This window comes from Fukomys damarensis, unplaced genomic scaffold (genome assembly GCF_012274545.1).
Source record: "Fukomys damarensis isolate Sample0158 unplaced genomic scaffold, DMR_v1.0_HiC HiC_scaffold_32, whole genome shotgun sequence".
In the NCBI taxonomy this organism is placed as follows: domain Eukaryota; kingdom Metazoa; phylum Chordata; class Mammalia; order Rodentia; family Bathyergidae; genus Fukomys; species Fukomys damarensis.
In genome coordinates this window covers 14,187,293-14,207,145 of record NW_022900944.1, presented here as the reverse complement: position 1 = coordinate 14,207,145, position 19,853 = coordinate 14,187,293, and the positions used below count along the sequence as shown (strand labels likewise).

General features: G+C 36.8%; 1 long non-coding RNA gene across 1 annotated transcript in view; it reads right to left on the bottom strand.

Moving 5' to 3' along the window:
- Window positions 1-15,783: 15,783 nt before the first annotated feature.
- The window catches only part of LOC104865734, a 193,451-nt gene continuing 189,381 nt past the window's right edge, over window positions 15,784-19,853 (bottom strand). The window contains exon 3 of the long non-coding RNA XR_781256.2: window positions 15,784-15,840. This is a non-coding gene — a long non-coding RNA (uncharacterized LOC104865734). The remainder of the gene's footprint in view (window positions 15,841-19,853) is intronic.

Below are 19,853 nucleotides of genomic sequence, written 5' to 3'. Positions count from 1 at the left end.
TTTTCCTCCAGTGAGGGTGGCTCCTTTGTCAAAGATGAGGAGGCGGAGTGTGTCTGGAGTTGTTTCTGCATCTTCTAATTTGTTCCACTGGTTCTCAGGTGTGTTTCTTTGCCATAACCATGCTGTTTATCACAGTGGCTTTGTAGTACAGTTTCAAGTCATAGATGGTGGAAATGAGTATGGAGACACCTCAAAGAACTAGGATTAGAGGTTCTATTTGACCCAGCTATTTCCCTACTGGATGTTTTCCCAAAAGAAAAAAAGGAATGAGACCACAGAGATATATGTGGACCCATGTTCATAGCAACACAGTTTGTAATACCTAAAACTTGGAAAATGCCCAATTGCCCATCAACTGAAGACTGGATAAAGAAAATGTGGGTTTTCTTTTTTCATAAAATGGAATACTACTCAGCCATAAGGAATGAGAAATTCAAGAAATTTATAGCTAAATGCATGCACATTGAAGCAATATTCTTAAGTGAAATAAATAGAACACATATGTAAATGCCAGTTTCACTGAAAGTGTAAATAAGGATCAAAAGGCAAAATAGATATTGTGAATTAGGAAGAGATGGTCCAAAGGGGAAGAGGAAGAAGGGGGGATTAGAAAAAGGAAAGAAGGGAATAGAATTAATCCGAGAAAATGAAAAAATGGAAACAAAGTCTTTGCAAATAGGAAGGAATAGAGGGGTTGAGGGTGGGGCAGGGGAATGGGAAAAAAATAACAACAACAACAACAAAATAAGAACCAAGATAGATTATGTAAAGGTACAAATTTCCAATGACTAATGTTATTATATTATATACCTAAAATGTACCAATAAAATTAATTAAAAATAGTGTTTCTGATACAGGAATGATAGATGTCTCATGCCTCTAATTGCAGCACCCTGGGAGGCTGAAGCAAGAGAAGCATAGTTCATTCCCAGCTTGGGCAAATTAATGACTTATCAAGATCCTGCCTTAAAAAGGGGAGGGAGGTAAGGATATAGCTTTATTCAAAACCTTAGATTCAGTGTCTAGTAACGCACACATGCACGCAAGCGCACCGCACACACACACACACACACACACACACACAGAGTTTCCGATGTTTTCCCACTTCCACTTAGAGACAAGTGTCCCATGGGCTGGCAGTCTGGAGACCCTGAGACTTTCTTGGTCCCTGTCTCCACTTCAGACTTGCTGTGTTCAATGTTTCCTCCCAAGTGCTCATGATGCCCAGTGGCCCCAGCTGGTACTGACAAACTCCCACCATGCTGGCATCAATACTAGCAAGGATTCTAGGCTCACTCTATCTGGTTCCTCAGGAGGATGTACATAGCTACAGAGAAGTTTTCCAACCTGCTTTCTTCATTCCATACAAGGATAGATATGGTAAGAAAGCAATGTGGATGTAGAATCAATAAGGCAGAAGTCTTCTATAGAAGATCAAGAAATTATTATCAAAGGCTGAGCAAACAGCCTTCTGTAGTACTCATGACACTTGAGGAAATTAAAAAAAAAATCTATCATTACCAAACTTGTAAAGATTGACCACTGGCTAAATGACTGTCACTTGTGTGACATCCTTAGCCCACATGAACCAACAAGGCAGAGCAGTTCCAGCAAAGATCACAAAACCATTTTCATAAGACAGAGGCCCTGGGTGGACACATGGTGAGACTAGTTCTGTGAGAAGAGTTAAAACTTAGGCAGTCTTCTCCAAAGCCTTTTGATATTTCCCTCTAGTAAAAAGTATGACACATACATTGTAAGGTTTCCTTTACTCATTCTATATGCTTTACCAAAATGACTCCTTTTTTAAAAGCCCCATGAAGCCCGGCGTGGTGGCGCACACCTGTAATCCCAGCACTTAGGAGACTGAGGCAGGAGGATCATTATGAGTTTGAGACCAGCCTGGGCTCCATAGTGAGTTTCAGGTAAGTCTCAAATACATAGTGAGACCCTGTCTCCAAAAAACAGAAAAAAAAAAAAAAAAAAAAAAAAACAAAAGCCCCGTGATATGCTGTTCTCTCCAATACAGTCAGGTCACATACCCTTTTCACTGCAAATGAATGAATCACTACTGTATTGGTTAGATCCTTTTGAAGGGTGAGCATTGAAGAAACAGCTTTTTAACAGGATAATTTGATAAATATACAAAGCTAAACTCTAATTTTTAATATTAGCTATTTGGGGGAAGCAATTGATATCATGACAGTTAGATAACAAGCTTAAATATGCAAAAAAGTGCGTGTGTCCTCATCCAGTGTCCTACTTCAGGATGTCTTCATTCTGACCACCCCCACCCCAAATACCACAGGGGCCATAGGACTAGGCCTACTGAGCCTGGCTGTCCACCTGGACCATATTCCACATACCCACAAGCCTGGTGCCTGCTTCCTGGACTCTGCTCTTTCCCTGGGGTTTGCTTTGAAGATAAAAGGTGCCACATGTACCATTTACACCTAGTCAGACGCAGAGTCACAGGTGATTTTTTGAAGAGGGAGTAGGAGAGATTAGAGATGAGAGCCATAATGTCTACATTAATAAGCCAGAATCTCTCTTTGGGGTGGGCGGAAACTGGTTTTGGAAGACAAGGTAGCTGGAGTTCCAGAGGCTGGAGGATCTCTGTGGGGAAACATTCCACCGTGTAACTCTGAGAACCTGAGGTGTAGCTTTGTCAAAGGCAGGGCATATTAAGAGTTTGCCAGCTTCATTTGTAATTTTAATTATTTAGAAAAAACACAAGGTGTGTTCGGGCCACCTTTGTCTTCTTTCCCAGAAAACCACAAAACCTTACAAGTGAGCCTACCGACCTTTTGCTAGTTATGCTCTTCTACTCACCCTCCCATGGTGACCAACCTATTCTCAAGCACCTGTAATGCTCCAGAAAAGTGATTCATTCATAAGCTACTCTGGCTTCAGAGTTTTGTATTTAAAATTCCACATATCATTAAATTTAAGTAAAATATTCAAGTATATAGGATGCATAATATAGGATATCCAATTTAAATAAATTATTCAAGTATATTGTATGCATTATATAGTATTTATTTGTACATATATATGTGTGTATTTATGCATATGCACACATATATATGAGAGAGAGGAGAAAGAGAGAATCAGCTTTCCATATCTCTATTCCACACCTTCAGATTCAACTAATCATGGATAAAAAATCTTAGGAAAAAAGTTGCAATTGAATAGGTACTGAATAAGTACAGAATATTTCTTGTCATTCAAAATAGTATAACAATTATTTCTATAAGATTTACATTGTATTGGGTCTTAAAAGTAATCCAGAGATGATTTAAAGCATGTAGGAGAACATGATGTATAAGGTTATATGTTAATTCTACTCCATTTTGTATAAGGGACTTGAGTATACATGGATTTTTCCTCTCTGCAGGTGGCATCCTGGAACCAATGTTTCATGGATACTAAGAGACAGTTGTACATAGTTAAATGTTCCTTGACAACTTATCTATTCATGTTCCAGGTTACAGTTGCCTCTGGAAAGAGTTACATTACCTGTTGAGCTCTTGAAATATTTCAGTTGGGAAGATTAGAGATGAGAAGAAGTATATACCGTATAGCACAAAGAAATTCTGCAAGTGGAAATGATGAGAGACGGCTCTAAAAATTATGCATATTTTCATTTAATAAATCACCTTGTAGAGTGAAAAAAGCATGTGTAAAAGGTCATTGAAAGCATTTAGAGCCACCTTCAGAAAAATGAGAAACTTCTAAATCTGGAGAGATCTAGAAAAAAGATAACCTGTCTTTGAAACTTCAGTGCCATGCTGTCCCACTCAGAATCCTCTAGAGCCCTCCCCAGTTCATGCTGTCCCTCCAAATAACAGCAGAGTAATGGAAAAGGGACAGTACAAAGATGGAAAACCACAGAAATCTGCACCACACCATGAGCTTTGAAGAAATCCTGCATTTTCTGCTGCTCTGGCTCTGTGGGAAATGAGGAAAGTATCTCATTTCAGAACTGTGTTTTAACATGAAAAATGATCCATATTCTTTCTCCATTAAACTATTAGTACGTCCTAGCATCATGGGTTTTAATAACCTTTCCTTAAATAACTGTGAAAGCCTATTAGTTTTATTTCTTCCAGAAAAAAACAGCTGAAAAGGGGACACCATAACATATTGGATTCAGGGATCAAGCTAATTAAAATTGTAAATGCCAATAATGATATCTGACATTTCATTTCAACAATAGCCAATTATTGTAAGCATTCTCCCAACAGCTATTAAATTTATCCCTGCCAACCTCATTTTTTCACATTTGGAATATCTAACACAGATCATTTGTTCTAGCCCTTTCCATTAGTCTGTGTATAAATATATATTTGTGGAGTAGTATGGTTTATGTTTGGTCTAATTAGAGTATCGTGTTCCATGTTGAAAGCAATATTAAATTACATTTAGGAAAAAGGAATATTGTATGTTAAAAACCAGAGTAAAGCTACGCATCTGGTATATTTTAGTTGTGGGACATGTAATATCTCTATATTTCCCAAATTCTGTCTATTGGAAACCAAAATGAACAACTTTAGGAAGTGTTTAATTTCTGCCGAAACTCGAGGTGTAAACAGTGTGGTGAATGGATTGAAAATGGATGTGAAAAATCAATAGCTATTGGAACAAAGAGATTAGAGTGTTGGAGAGAAATGACCCCAGTTCTGAAGAGTTGGGGAGCACATCTGGAAATATGTGGCAACTTGGGTGAGTTTATAGGAAAACATCCCTACAGAAACCCTCAGAATGAGTTCAAGAGGCTAAAAGAGGAACCAATCTGAAACCATAGCAAAAATGAGGGTCGATGTAATAGCTCTGCCTCAGAAGTGAGGAATGGGCTTTTTCCTGCTACCCCATTGTTTACTCCAGAGTCACATGATCTTATTAAATGGAACAAGCAACCACCACATACAGGAAGCTTTTCCCTGGTGGAAAGAAATATGCAACTAGCTACTGGAATGTGGGCAAAACCCAAAATAAGTAGGTGAGGGCAGTTCAGCCTGAGTAGGGATATTTTAGTGTGAAAGGTGATTGAAAATATGTGAATGTTTAAAGATAAAATTATTACACAGGAAAAGACATTGCTATTAATTCTCTCAAAATACTCCCTGTGCCTTCAAATACACCTATCCTATCTTTCTTGCCACTTTCTGAAGTAGCTCTGGAAGTCCTCTGTATAAGTCTCTACTCCTGGCTTCCTAGGTGTCCTGAATTGATTAAAAACATGTACAGCAATTTCTGTCAAATAAAATCATTACAGTGCATCCTCATGCACTTATTCACTGGTTCTTCCTCAAAGTCAACTGACCATGAGAGGTAATCAATCATTTTGAACTGACTCAGGGCATCGAGGAAGCCATGACAGCACAACTAAAGACACTCATGAAAGAGGGCTTGCAGAACTTTCTCAGAAAGTGGCAAGGATGATGGGATGAATATTTTTAAAGTGAGAGAGATTAATGGCAGTGGGATTTTTACTGCAATGAATTTTTAAAATTTAAACATTCATTATTATGAGTTGTATCTTGTATTAGTCACCAGTTGGTACTCAAGGACACGGGAGCAACATCTTGCAATTCTAGATTTATCCTTAATCTAAAGATAGCATGTTTATTTATTTAAAACGATCTTATGAAAAACCATCATTTCCACCTTATAGATGAAGAAATTCATGTTTAAACAAGTTTATGAAATCTGTGCAAAGAAACAGTTAGAAAATGGCTGCATCAGTTTTCATTCAAGTCTCTGCCTATCCTAAGGCTCCTCTGTCGCTGCTCTTCTTAGGATTCTTCTGCACTTGCACATTCCTTCCTGTGTCTCAAACATGCCCAGGTACTTCCTGCTGTCAAGTGTCGTCATTGGTGATCTTCTGCCTGCAAGGATCTCTCCTTTCCCTGGCTGTTGCTCCCTGGCTGTGAGCCTTTCCCTGAGCATCCTTTTGAAACTTATCTCTAACCCTCTACCCACAGACCAACTATTCTATACCACATTGCCGGAACTACATTCTCTCTCAGCACTTCTCTCTCTGATTTTTTTTTTCTTTGTATATGCCACAGTTTGGGGAACCACCCCCAGAGGTCCATGTGTTCAGACTTTTGCCTGCTCCTGTAACACTCTTGCAAAGTGGTAGAAACTTAACAGTTGGAGCCAGATGGGAAGTTTTACGTCACTGGGTGTGGGAGTATCCTCAAAGGGGAGTCTGGGACCAGACTCTTCCTCTTCCTCTCTTTCACTTCCAGCCTTGAAGTGAATAGACTTCCTTTGCCACACACTCCTACTATGATGTCCAGGCAAAAGCCCAAAGCAATGGACTAATCAGTCATGGGCTGAAGCCTCTAAAACTGTGTGCCAGAATGAAACTGTCCTCTTTTCCAGTTGATTATCTCAGTTAGCGTCAGCGAAAGCTGACTCAGAAAATGTAGAGCAGTATCTGGGTTGTTGAACAGTTCATTCCAAATTTGTGTTCAAACACTGAAATGTTTGAGAGCTTAAAATGTTTTTCCCAAAAGAAATAATAGAAAACCAAATAATTGATTGAGGTCCAAAAATTACACTTATAAATCTAGTTTTCCAGGATTTCAACATAAAATCAACAGCCCTAGGTTGTGGAAATATCCCCTAAAACATTTAAACACAATAATTACAGTACATTAACTATCAAAATACAATGCAGTAAATAAAAGATTTTTTTTTTAATTTACAGGTACTTGACTTGGAGGCGTCCTTGTGTACTAGAAGCTGGGGAGAAATTGGAGGAGAAGAAATGTTACTTTTTTTGGAAGGAGAGTCTTCTTCTATAATAACTGCTGCAGGTACACTTCTCTGGGTTTTTTTCTCTTGGCCTTTTTCACCTTTCCTCACTAAAAAATTGTATGGGCAAAAGCAGCACTTAGACTGAAGTTTCACTCCTTTGTGTCCACTGTAAGATGTGACCCTTGACTCACTCTCGGTTTGTACAAGTTTTTTCAAGTTGGATTTTTGATTCGACTATCAGGCAAAGTTAAGACGACCAAGCAGATATTTTTGAATGTTGCTGTTCAAGTACTGGAAATTTTGACCTTAGAGTTGTTCAACTATCACTGTACATTTTTAGTAGTGAGTTGTGAATTAGGTTGGGTAGAATGTCAGCTCCCTGAGTACATGGGTTTTGTCATCTTTGTATTTGTCAGTATCACTAGACCTGGTCCGGTGCCAGGTACACAGTTCAACATTTATTTAATATTTATGGAATGAATGAGTTCACGAGAGATGCTTGTCTTTCAGGTTTATTTAAGTATATTTAAGCTGGTTCTACTCGCTCAAGTAACGAACACACAGAAGCGTTGAAGGGAGTGTTTTGGTGTTTTGAAGGTGGATGGGGATGATTAGCACTGTTTCCTGACCCAGGATCTCTGTGGGTGCCCAGTATACAAAAAAGACCATTCTGAAACATAGAAAATTGGTATTTATTTAAAAGTGCCACTTACAGTGAAAAATCATCCAGAAGAGAAAATTTCAAACAGGAGCGTAAAGAATGAAAAGCCTAAACTTATTTCCTCTTGGATCATCTGAATGGTGGTTAATATCATTTGTTTCAGTAATGGAACAGTTGTCATATACCAGACACCGTCTTATTTTTGTGCTATCTCATGAATGACAGCTCCCAACAGTACATTAAAACTGTTATTATTGTCATGCTCATCCCTATACCCATCTTAAAAGCAAATGAACTTTAATGATATCGAGCAACTTGCCCAAAGTCATTGTTTCTTTGTGGTAGGTCTGCTGCTTCTAGTATCATTTTCTAATCTAAAGTACTGGAAGTACTTCAAGTACACTGTGGTAAGAAAAAGGAGAATGAAGAGCAGGAGGGAAGAATGCTCCAAGTAAGGGACCATTGTGGATGGCTTCTCACACTCACCATGTCCGTATAGCGTAAATATTCTGCTTTTAGAATGTACCTCTTGGAGGTGCCCAAGGTGTGGCAGTTTTTTAACACAGTCAAGAGAGAGAGAGAGAGAGAGAGAGAGAGAGAGAGAGAGAGAGAGAGAGAGAATAGAGGCGACTGTTACATACTCCAGGCCTTCTTATTTTTAACTTTTTGCTTGTCGTTAACAGAAGATTCCAGCCAAACAGTTTGTAAAATGTTGATCACCACACAATACTTTTATTTTGGCCAGGGATTTAGCTCAGTGTCACCACCCATGCCTCACATACATAAGATCCTGAATTTGATCCCTGGTGCCGCACACACAAAAAGGAGTACTTCAATGAGTCCTAAACAATGAAGAAGCATTCCCCTAATCTCCTAAGTTTCCAAATCTCGGAGTATCTGAACAGGAATAAAATTATATCTATACTTACTGTCTTCTCTTGGCTTAGCTGGAATGGTCTCCCCAAAGCCCAAGGTGCTGGTACTAGGACCAATCCTTGTTCAGTCCTATGCCTCCTCGTAGTTTCCCCCCAAATGTATATTTGTCTCATTCATTCTACCTTCATACCCCTGTGGCCCTACCAGGTGCAGGAACATAACTCATAAGAAATATTAACATTAGCTGTTTATCATGGAGCTGGCAAAACACAAAAGCAATAAAAGTGTGGGCTTGCCTACTCCATTATCGTTGAAATAGATATCACAAAAATTATTCAGTGTCAGAAATCTAATTTTGTATGATATTTCTATATATTTCCACTGCTAATTTTTCTTCCCTCCAGTGTTAGTGAATTAATATGCTTCAAATGCCCCTTAAGCTACCCTGGAAAAAAATACTACTTATTTAGTTGAGCTACCCAAATCCATTAGACAAATTTCCTTTACAGCAAAGCATTGATGAATGAAATGTCTCATGCTAATGTAAGAATAATCAATTTAGAATGCTTATGACAATTAACAAAGCTGAAGATACGCCTTGAAGGCTCTATGCTTTGTCAGCCCTGATTTGGATTAAACTTGTGCTAATGGGATCATTTTTCTTCCAAAAGGTATTCTTTTTAGGCAGACCTATCAATTAATATGAATTATGCATGTATAAAAGTACTAATGTCATTAATTAGACAAATTAATTTTTATGATGCAGTGGATAGACTAACACTAGATTATATGTGATAACTTCCCCCACAGCGCCCGCCAATTGGAAATAAATGAATAGTTTATATTTGTGTGCTTTCCACGGATGCAATCGGGATTAATCAGGCCAGTCTGTAGGCGGGAGATGGTTGAGATGCTGTATATTTGTGATGTGCTTCTCAGCCAGAGGGGTCACTCTGGACACCACAGAGCCAAGATTGCAACAGGGAAAAACTTCAGATTAATGCTACTTCAGGTCACGGTGGAAGTTAGTAAACTGTAACTATTTGTTCTGACAAGGCTTTATTGATTCTCTTTCCCAAATTTGTATGCTCTTTTCCAAATGAACTGAAAGAGAGATAAATAAGCAAAGATCAGAAAATAATGTACAGGAAAAGAGACATTTTTTCCCAACTTTCCATTGGTTGTCAGAGCTCATTACTGTTGGTCAAATTCGATTGACGTGGGATTAGCTTCTAATTCTGGGTCTAAGTTCTAACTCCTTAACCAGAATTAGCAACTCTCATTCCCAACCCATGAAAAGTGTGATTTCTTCAATTAAAATGTAGAATAATAAGGATTATGTGTGGTAGAAGTTTTGCAAAGTTAATTGCTATGCTTAGAATATGTTCCTCTTAAGCTGATATTGAAATACAATCTCCAACACAGTATTATTGAGATATTGGGCTTTTTGCAGGTGATTCAGTCACGAGGGCTCCTCTCTCATGAGTGGAACTAATGCCCTGGTAAAAGACATCAATTTGCATTTGTCCTTTTGCTCTTCCAGCTTCTGCCACCAGCGGAAACATGCAAGGCATCCTCTTGGAAGCAGAAAGGGTGTCTTTAACTGATTTACCACACCCAGGGATTTGCTAGCATCTTGATATTAGACTTCTTACCTTTCAGAACTGGGAGGAATAAATTTCTGTTTTTTATACATTACCGGGTCTATGATTTCCTAAAATAGTGGCGCAAATGGGATTAAAACGTTAGCCATCACCTTCATCTTCCATCATACATAAGATTCATATTACAATATAGTGGCCACTATTAGAAAAATAAATTCTAAAGGCCTTTATTCCTTTTACTCCTTTTCTTTCATCCCTTGTTTTGCAGGAACTTGAAACACGGATCATAAGTTCTGTAACAGAGATGCTTGGTGATATTTATAGCGTGTGCTAAAGTCAAACCATTGCATCCCAACAGGGTGAGGCTGGCAAGAATGACAGCAAGCTGATGTGACCTAAGTCGTGCCCCAGAGTTGTCCACAAAACGTTATAAGTGATCTCTTTCTCAAGGGTCACACAGTTACTTTCTAGACCATGGTAAATGATTGATCAATATGGGCTAGAAAAAATAAGGAGAAGCATTCAGCTAAGTAAGGGCCTGATGTGGCTTCAAAGAACATAGAGCCATCAAAGACACACAGAAGCCATTTACTTTGTATTCTCAGTGTTCTTTGTCACATTCCATGGTGGTATGGTCTGTTGTTATGGCCGTGTAAAAAAAAAAACAAAAAAAAAATCCTTTGAGGATCAGAGTCTTCAGCCCCATAAATTTGCCACAACCTGGCTGAATGACATAGGTGTTTGGTGCTGTATCCTTTATTGGGAAGTTCTGGCTTTAGGGAGATTGTGTGTGTTTGACATCTTTATTACTTGGAACAAGGAAATAAATGTAATGGAGACTCTTAGGTGAAGCACTGACACTGACTCTATATAAATGCCTACTCTTTGGGCAAATGCATTGCTAAGAACTCAATGAACTCGAGCCTCACTAAGAAAGTGAGATATTCCCATGGTCCATATTTTTATAGACAGAGGCAGGTGGGGGAAGAGGTAACAGTCATTAAAGTAATGGAATATGGGTCAGCCTGCCTGGGTTCAAATCTTACTCCCACCTATCCAGAATAATTAGGGAAGCAAAAGAAGTAAAAGACATCTGTAGAAAAAAGCAGGGAGAGAAATTGTCTCTGCTGATGACATCATTTCTTAATTCAGAGTGGGAGAGAGGAAAAGGAAACTGCCACTAATAGATGGTTCAGACAGAATGCACCAAATCTTTAAGGGAACACTACTTTAAAAGTAGTGTTCAGTTATGCCTCTGTGTCTTCCTTTCTTGGAATACACAGTTTGGTAATCTGTCAAGCCTACAATGGCGTCCACTTTGTAATTAATCTGAATATGAAAAGTTTTCCATGATTCTTAAGAGTGAGCAAATAAAAATGGTTTATTGAGTACTAGGAGTCATCAATAAAGCCAACAGTTTCTTTCTGTGTGAACAGGTGGGTATGGAGTGGTACCCTGCTCACTCCCTACCTCTCTCCAACATCCTAGGGACATCACCACTTGGCTTGGACCAAAGGACCAGTACTAAAGTCATGTAAGATTTAGGTCCAAGATCATTTGGATGTAACCACTGTATCAAAGCCCTTTCCAAACTCTGACCACTTTTGTTTCCTCTAAAACTTCAAAATAGGATAATGGTTAATATTCTAGTCCTTGGAGGATGAAGAACTAAACAACAACCTTACTCTGTTGCTTCTTACCACGGGAAATTATTTAACACCCTTTCTCCATGGACATATGCAATGGAGATAGTTACAAGACAAAACATTCATTTGACGAACTCACCAAATGTTGACTATCTTCTAACAAACCCGGTATACTTCCAAGTGTCTTGAAACACAATGAGAAAATCAGTCATAATTCCTTGCTCTCGGGAGCTGATACTTCTATCTTAGTTGGATGATAGAAGGATGAAATAGTGCCTGTGAAATGCTTAGCACTGTGTCTGGCATATAGTATGTACTCAAGAAACATGAGCTTTTATTAGTACTATTATTGTTCACGTTGCTATGCTTATGAAGACATAATTCTTCTTGCTGTCACTGCCCACTGTTAAGTGCTCAAATCCCCAAATTTAAGAATGTACTCTTTTCAAAAACGGCCCAGATCAAAATGTTAAGCATTTTACTTCTCTATGCTCCCCAAAGATATGATGTGATGATGTTTTTTCCCATTATGAATTCATTATGAAAGTTTCTTTACCCTACAGCATCCTATGTGGAATAAACAGTATAGCAGAGGAGAAACACAAATGGATTGGAAAAAATGATATTAACTCCATAGTACACACCTTCTCTGTTGGTTGTAGGCAATCACAAGGTTTTGAGGATGCCACATAAGGGGTCTTACCCCAAACTCCTGGCAGATGATCAAACTCAGGGCCTTGCACACTCTAGGTAAGTACTAGATAAACCCCCAGCTCCTCTTTTTTTCTTTCTTGAAGAGTGTATTTGCCAGTTTTATCCTTGCTATGAAAAACCCAGGGGCTCCACTCTGTGCAAACCAGAAACACGGCACTTCAACCAGGCTTCTTTGATTTCAAATATCAGAGCTCATTTCAACTAGCAGAAAGCACAGAGGAAAGTAATTGGTAAATGATGGGGTAGTTCCCATAAACCACAGAAAAGCTGTCAGCTGGGGTAAATGCTGCAGTGATCCCAGCTGGGCTCTGAGCAGCAAAAGCTAGTGAGTTACCACTGGCAGACTGGCTGTCTTTCCAAAGGAGGTATTCTTTTCTTAGCAGTTAGTTCATTCTGTGTCAGTCATGGACAGAACATCCTTTATCCCTATCCCAAGTGCAGGGTAAAATCTTTTAATGATAATGATTTAGTTCTCCATGACTGGAAAGAAAGCATGAATACTTACATCCTTAATTTTTATCACAAGGGAAAATACTGGCAGTGCTTTAAAAACTTGCAACCTGGGTCACCCTGGTCAAAACATTAGTACATGGGTGAGACTGTTGTTACTTCTGTCTTCCCTTTAGTACTCCACATAGGGAAGAAAGGACATTTTCCCTTCAAGTACTATGAAAACTGGAAATTAAATCTCTTTTACCCAGACACAACATTTTTCTTTGTAATCAAGTTTTTATTAAAGTATAACATTAAATAAACCAAACATGTTCAGCTCAATACATTTTCACAAGTGAACCTATCTGTGTAACCACTATTCAGATCAATATATAAAACTTAACCAGTACTTTAAAAATTCGGTTTTTGTCTTGTCCACATCAAAGCTCCTCTTTTTCCAAAGGCATTTTCTTGACTTCTTACAACACAGGTTAACTTTATCTGTTTTCAACCTGTATAAAAGAGTTACATAATTAGTACTTTTATGTGTCTGGTTTTCTTCATTTAAAAATGTGTTTTCATCAGTAGGGTTCATCCATGTTTTTACTGGCAGAAGCGATTTACCCAATTTTCATTGATGTAAAATATTGTACGCTGCTAAACATTAAAGTTTTTCCATATTTTTGGCTCCTAAGGATACTGCTAAAGATATTCTTGTCCGTACTTTGTATGCATTTTTGGATGTTTCTGCTAGGTATGTATTTATCAGTGGAATTTATGTGTAAAAGCTAAAATAATAACTCTCCAGAAGACGATATAGGAGAATATGTTCAGGTAGTTAGCAAAAATCTCTTTAAAATGAACAAAAAATTCCAACTTTAAAAAGGATTGATAAATTGGCTTTATATTACATTCAGTTTAGAAGAAATTACTAGAGTTTTCAAAGTTAGCTGCACTAATGCACAATCCTGCCCTGTGTAGAAGAGTATCATCTTCATCAATGATAGAAATTTTTACATATTTAAAAAAATCTTAGCCATTCTAGTGCATGCAGGTATATTTTATTATAGTTTTAATTTCTCTTACTGGCTAATGAGGTCAGTACACTGTATGTGTGGCCTGGCTGTTTGGATCTTCTCTAGTGTAAGAGTGCCTGTTTAGTCCTTCTTGTGTGTTATGCTTTTGGGCTGTGCATTCTGTTCTCCATGGGCAGAATTTGACCATGTATTCTGAATATTAGCTCTGTGTCAGACACACCAGTTACGATATCACCTCCCATCCTCCTGTGCTTTCCACTCTTCTAATTTTAAAAGCCCAATTTATCAATCACTTTTTCCTTTAGAGTTGGGGCTGTTTGTGCACATTTAAAATATCTTTGGTTACTCCAGGCAAATATTCTACTATATCACCTTCAGGAGAGTTATTATCTCAGCTTTTACATTGAGATCTAAAACCTGTGTGGAGCTTATCCATGCTTTTGGTATAAAACTGAAACTAAGATTAATTTCTATAATGATATTCGACTAAGCTACCACTACATTAAAAAAAAACACCCTTTTCTACTGCAATCACCCATTAATTTTAGTCTCAGTTTTTGAAAATTCTCTATTATATTTAATTGTGTAACTATTAATAAGCAAATATCAAACCCTCTTAACTACTGTGATGAATCTTGATATCTCAAAAACTGAATTCTGTAATTTTATTTTTCATAAGTCAGTTATGCTTTACTTGACTCAGTGCAATTCTGTTTACATTTTGTTTGAGCTTGCCAAATTCTCCAAAGAAAACTTGTTGAGATTTTTAAAACTGAAGTTGCATTGACTCTATAAATCAATTATGGGAGCGTTTACATTTGTAACTAATAAATTTTCTCAATTTTAAACATTATATATCTTTCTTTAGTTTCTTTAATTTATTGCAATATGTTGTTACATTTTTGTAAGACCTTGAAAATCTTGTTAGATTTATTCCTAAATATTTAACATTTTAAGAGTTTCAAATGGCAACTCTTAAAATTTTTGTTTCTGAACTGAATATTAACTTTACTTATTAACTTTTATAGTTTATGTCCAGTGTATGTATAATAATCATGCCTTGTACAAAGCATTTTGTCATAACTTTACATCCTTTTATTACTTTATTTTATTGGTAAAATCTTTTAGAATGTTGCTACAATTAATAGTGACAAGTGTTCCTGACGCATTTTCAATTTCAGTGAAAAAGTTTTTTAATGTTTTCTCTAAATGGCATTTTCTATAGATTCTCTGTATTTTTATAATATTAAAGAAGTAGTTTCTTAGTTTGAAACTTTTGTTAGCTAAATGCATTTAATTTTAATCAAATGTTTTTTCTCTGTTTCTGTTGAGGTGGCATGGTTTTTCCTTTTATTCTTTCACAATTACAAATGATATTTCAATTGCTTTTACTGGCAAGCCCAGTTTGCATTCCTGAGAAAGGTTATGCTATTTAGATGTATGATGTGTCGATATGTGTATTTCATTGATTTGAGCTTATTAACATTTTTATGATTTTGTCATCTATGAGTATAAGAGAAATTCATCTGCAATTTTCTTAAATTTCTTTTTGTACATTAGTATTATGACTCCAAAATGTTTCCTAATTTCCTGTTTTAGGAATAATGATTTTCTTAACTGATAGTTAAAATTCCACTATGAAAGAATGTGGACCTGGAGATTACATTTGTGTGGGGGATGGTTGCTTTTCTTTATAAGCATGCTTTTAATTTTGCAGACCATTTTAGTTGATGCGCAGTTATTCATATATTCTACCTTGCCAGTTTAATTTAGTTGCATTTTTTCTATTAATATGCTGATTCTGCCACTTTTTCAATATATCAGTTTAAATTTGTTATATTTAAAATAATTTCTTATCCCTTTATTCTGATATCAGTAATTTAGTGGGTCCCCACACCAGTGGGTCCTCAGACTCACTGACTTACTAGAAGGACTCACGGGATTCAGAAAATCTGGCTACTCGTGCTGGTGATTTTATATAGCAAAAAGACAGCCATTAAAATGCACACAGGAAGAATGTACCTGGTGAAGTGCAAGAGAAACTCAGGACAATCTTCTAGGTGCAAATTGTGGTGAATTCTTCTTTCTGGATTAGGGTGCTAGAGTATGACCAAGTAGATGAAATTAGTCAGACAAAGTACTACAAAACCACACAACTGACCCCTAATAAAAACCCTGAACCCCAAGGCTCAGGTTTGCTTTCCTGGTTGATGGCCCTAGGAGATTCAAGTGCATCTATGTGATTCCAGTGAATATATTTTTATTCAAGTTCTGAATCTTTGTCTTTCAATAGGGACATTCAATGTGAATAAATCTAATGTTATTGCTAGTTTAGTGTTTATATCTACTGTTTTAATTGTTGTTTTCTATCTGTTCCGTAGGTTTCATGCTCCTTTCTTCTTCTTTGGTGCCTCTTTTTAGTATAGATGTATTATTTTGGACTAATTTTTCTTTATCTATAATTTACTGTTCTCACAATAATTAACCAAGATATAGCAATATGAATTCTTGATTTTCTAAGAGTACAATAAAATTTAATATTTTCACCAATGTCTTCTTTTTGTATATTGGTATATGTTTGCAACACATGGTATTTGCATTTGCTTTGGGGGAAATGTTATATCTATGTAACAAATCTCGATCATTTTCAATCTCTTTACCCCTTCCCTACCCATTTCCCTTCCCCCAATCCCTTTTATTTACTTTGAAAAGTCTATCTTTATTTTACTCTTTCTTTATAATTGGGTTTCTTATATAAGAGAAATCACGAAATGTTTAACTTTTCTGTGTCACTTGTTTCACTTAACCTCTGTCAAGATCTATCCATTTTCCTGCACCAGTGTCTTCTCAATGCAGAGATTTTAGAAAACTCTGACTGTATTTTTCATCTCATAATTTGTATAGTAGCTGTTGTTATGGTTTAGATCTAGAACATCCCCCCAAAGCCTCGTGTGTTGAGAGGTGGGGCTGTTGAAAGGTGACTGTATCATTAGGATGCTGTGCACACCAACATACTAATCCACAAAGAGTTCAGAGCTAAGCACCCCGTTGGGAGTGGGACCTGGTTGGGGAGGTAGCTGTGACCTGGATGGGTTCTGCCTATCCCCAGTCCTGTCCCCCAGTCCCACTCCCCACACCCCGCTCCTTCCTTCTCACTCTGTTTCCTGGCCACTGTGACTTGAGTGGCTTTGCTTCATGGCAGAAGCAACCGTGCCATTTCTGCCTTACAGCTTGCCAACCACGGTTAACATTTCTGAAACCATGAGCCAAAATAAACCTCTCCTCCCTTGCACTGTGAGTGCTGAGTATGGTGTCTCACAACAGGAAAGTGAGGAAAACAGCCAATCACTTTTAATTCTACCTGTATTTTAAATCCTGCAAGTTATTATTTGTGTAAATGATATTTAAACTTACTAATCTTTTTGTTTTTTATACCTTTTCATTTTTATGTTCCTACCTGATTAAAAACTTAATACCCTCACCCCACACACACACACACACACACACACACACACACATACACACGCTTTACCACTTTATTCTGTTTTGTAGACCAGATCTACTGCTAACAAATTATTTCGGATTGTTTTAAGCTGAAACTGGCTTTTCCCTACTTTCATTGCTGAAGGTTATTTTTATTTGATATGGAATTATAAATTGGCAGGTTTTTTTTTAGCAATCTAAAAATGTCTTTCTTTGTATTCTGACTTGCATTACATTTGTTGAAATTTTGCTGTCAGTCTTTGTATTGCTTCTTTGCTGGTAATATATCTTTCTATTCTCACATCCACTTGTCTAGCCAGCTGCTTTTTCATTTTTCCTTGTTTCTATGTTACAGCACCTTTAATGTTTTTTGCTTAAGTATGTTGTTTTAATTTTTAAAAGCTTTATATGTATTTACATTGTTAATGTTTTAAGACCTTGAATAATCTGTAACATGATTATTTCTTACTTTTGGAGAAATTCCTGGTCATTTGCCTTTAAAATATGTCTTTTAGTACATTCTTTCTCTATCCACTAAAATGTTAACTGCACATTTTACATCCTGTATATTATTCATTTTTTTATTTCTTTCCATCCTACAGTCTGAATATTTCCCATGGATTTGTTTTCTAGTTTATTAATTCTTTTTTAGTTTGTTTTATGTTCTATTTATCTTATGCATTGACTTCCTAATTTGAATTATTTTTCAGTGCCCAGGTTTTCCACTTGATTATTTTTTAAATAGATTCCAGTTCTCTGACAATAGCTTCATCTTAAACATATATCAAATACATTAACCACAAAGTCCTTATCTCAATATACCAACATCTGGATTACCTATCGTTCTGTCTTACTTCAGTTATTTTCTCTTAGTTTTTGTTCATTGAGTTCGGTATCCTGGTAATGTGGTAGTATTTACTGAGTGCTATTCCTTGTGTATGAGATCTCTAGGTGCTCTGGATGATGTTACCCACATCCACAGAGGGTCTACTTTGCTTGGTCAGGAAAAGTAGGGGTATATGTTAGTCCAGTCTGCAATGAAGCATATTTGAAGCTAAGTCAGCTTCCCAGTTGCCATTATGTGCACACACTATGTGGATTTTCAGTAGTGCCCATTGAAAACCAAGAATATGTGTCTGAAATCCTTCTCTCTGGTGGGTTCCACATTTTAATCATATCTCCCCAGTCAAAAGTTCTACTAAAGGGGAGTGGGAAGGAGAGGGAAAAGGAAATAAGGGAAAATAAAAAATGTGAAAAAACAGAAACTAAGTCTTTGTAAATAGGGAAGGGTGAAGGAGATGAAAGAGATTCAGGGGTATGGGGAAAAAATAAGAACCAAGACATATCATGTAAAGTCAAGATCCCAATGATAAATGTAACTGTATTGTTTGCTTTAAATGGCCCAACAAACTTAAGGGGATAAAATGGTCTGCCCAGCATTTCAGCATCTGAGCTGATGCTGATGAACTGTCAAGTCCCCCACTATGCAGTGTAGAATGCCGAACTGATCTGTCTGCACTCCTATTTAAGACTGTGCTCTTCCTAAAGTCTGCTTTTTGGAAATTTCTAAATTTTAATTTTTGTTTCAGAATATATCCAAAGCTTTTCTTAGCCACTTTTTAGTTTTAATTTTTTATTATTATTTGTTTGTAGTACATAATGATTACATGCCATCCCCTAGATCCCTTCCATTTGTCAAATTATTAACCTCTCTAAACTGTTCTCTCTCACCATTGCTTTAATTTGCATTTCTTTAACGGCCAGAGATGTTGAACATTTTTTCATATATTTATTTTTTCATTAAATTTCTTAGTACATTTTAGGTATACAATATGATTACAGTCGTCATTGGAACTTATACCTTTGCATGATGTATCTTGCTTCTTATTTTTTCCCCATTTCCCTGCTCTCCCTTCAAATCCTTCAACCCTCCCTATCTTCTGAGAAGTGTTTATTAATTTCAGTTACCCATTTTTGAGTCTTTTATTTCCAAGTATCTATTTTTTTAAATTCTTCATATATTCTGGATATTAGTCCTTCACCTGAGGAATAGCTGGTAATTTCTTTTACATTCTATAGATTGTCTCTTCACTTTGTTTTTGTTTTGTTTTTTTTTCTTTTGCTGTGTGGAAGTTTATTTTAATATGATCTCCTTTGTTAATTCTTGGTACTATTTCTTGTGCCACTGGGGTTCTGTTAAGAAAGTCCTCGCCTATGTCTATATCTTCCAGAGTTTTACCTATTTTATCTCACAGCAGATTAAGTATTTCTGTTTTAACATTTAGATCTTTGATCCATTTTGATTTTAGTTTAATACATGATGTGATATATGGGTCCAGATCCAATCTTCTGTATGTGGATAGTCAGCTTTCCCAGAACTATTTATTAAAGAGGCTATCTTTACTTCAGTGTATGTTTTTGGCTCTTTTTTCAAAGACCAGATAGCTAAATGTGCTGGGATTGTTTCTATATCTTCTGTTCTGTTTCATTGATCCACATGTCCATTTTTGCGCCATTAACATGTTGCTTTGGGGCTGGGGATTTAGTTCAGTGGTTCCACTGCCTGCCTCTCAAGCACACAAGTCCTGAGTTAGATCCCCGGTCCAAAAAAAAAAAAAAAAATGCTGCT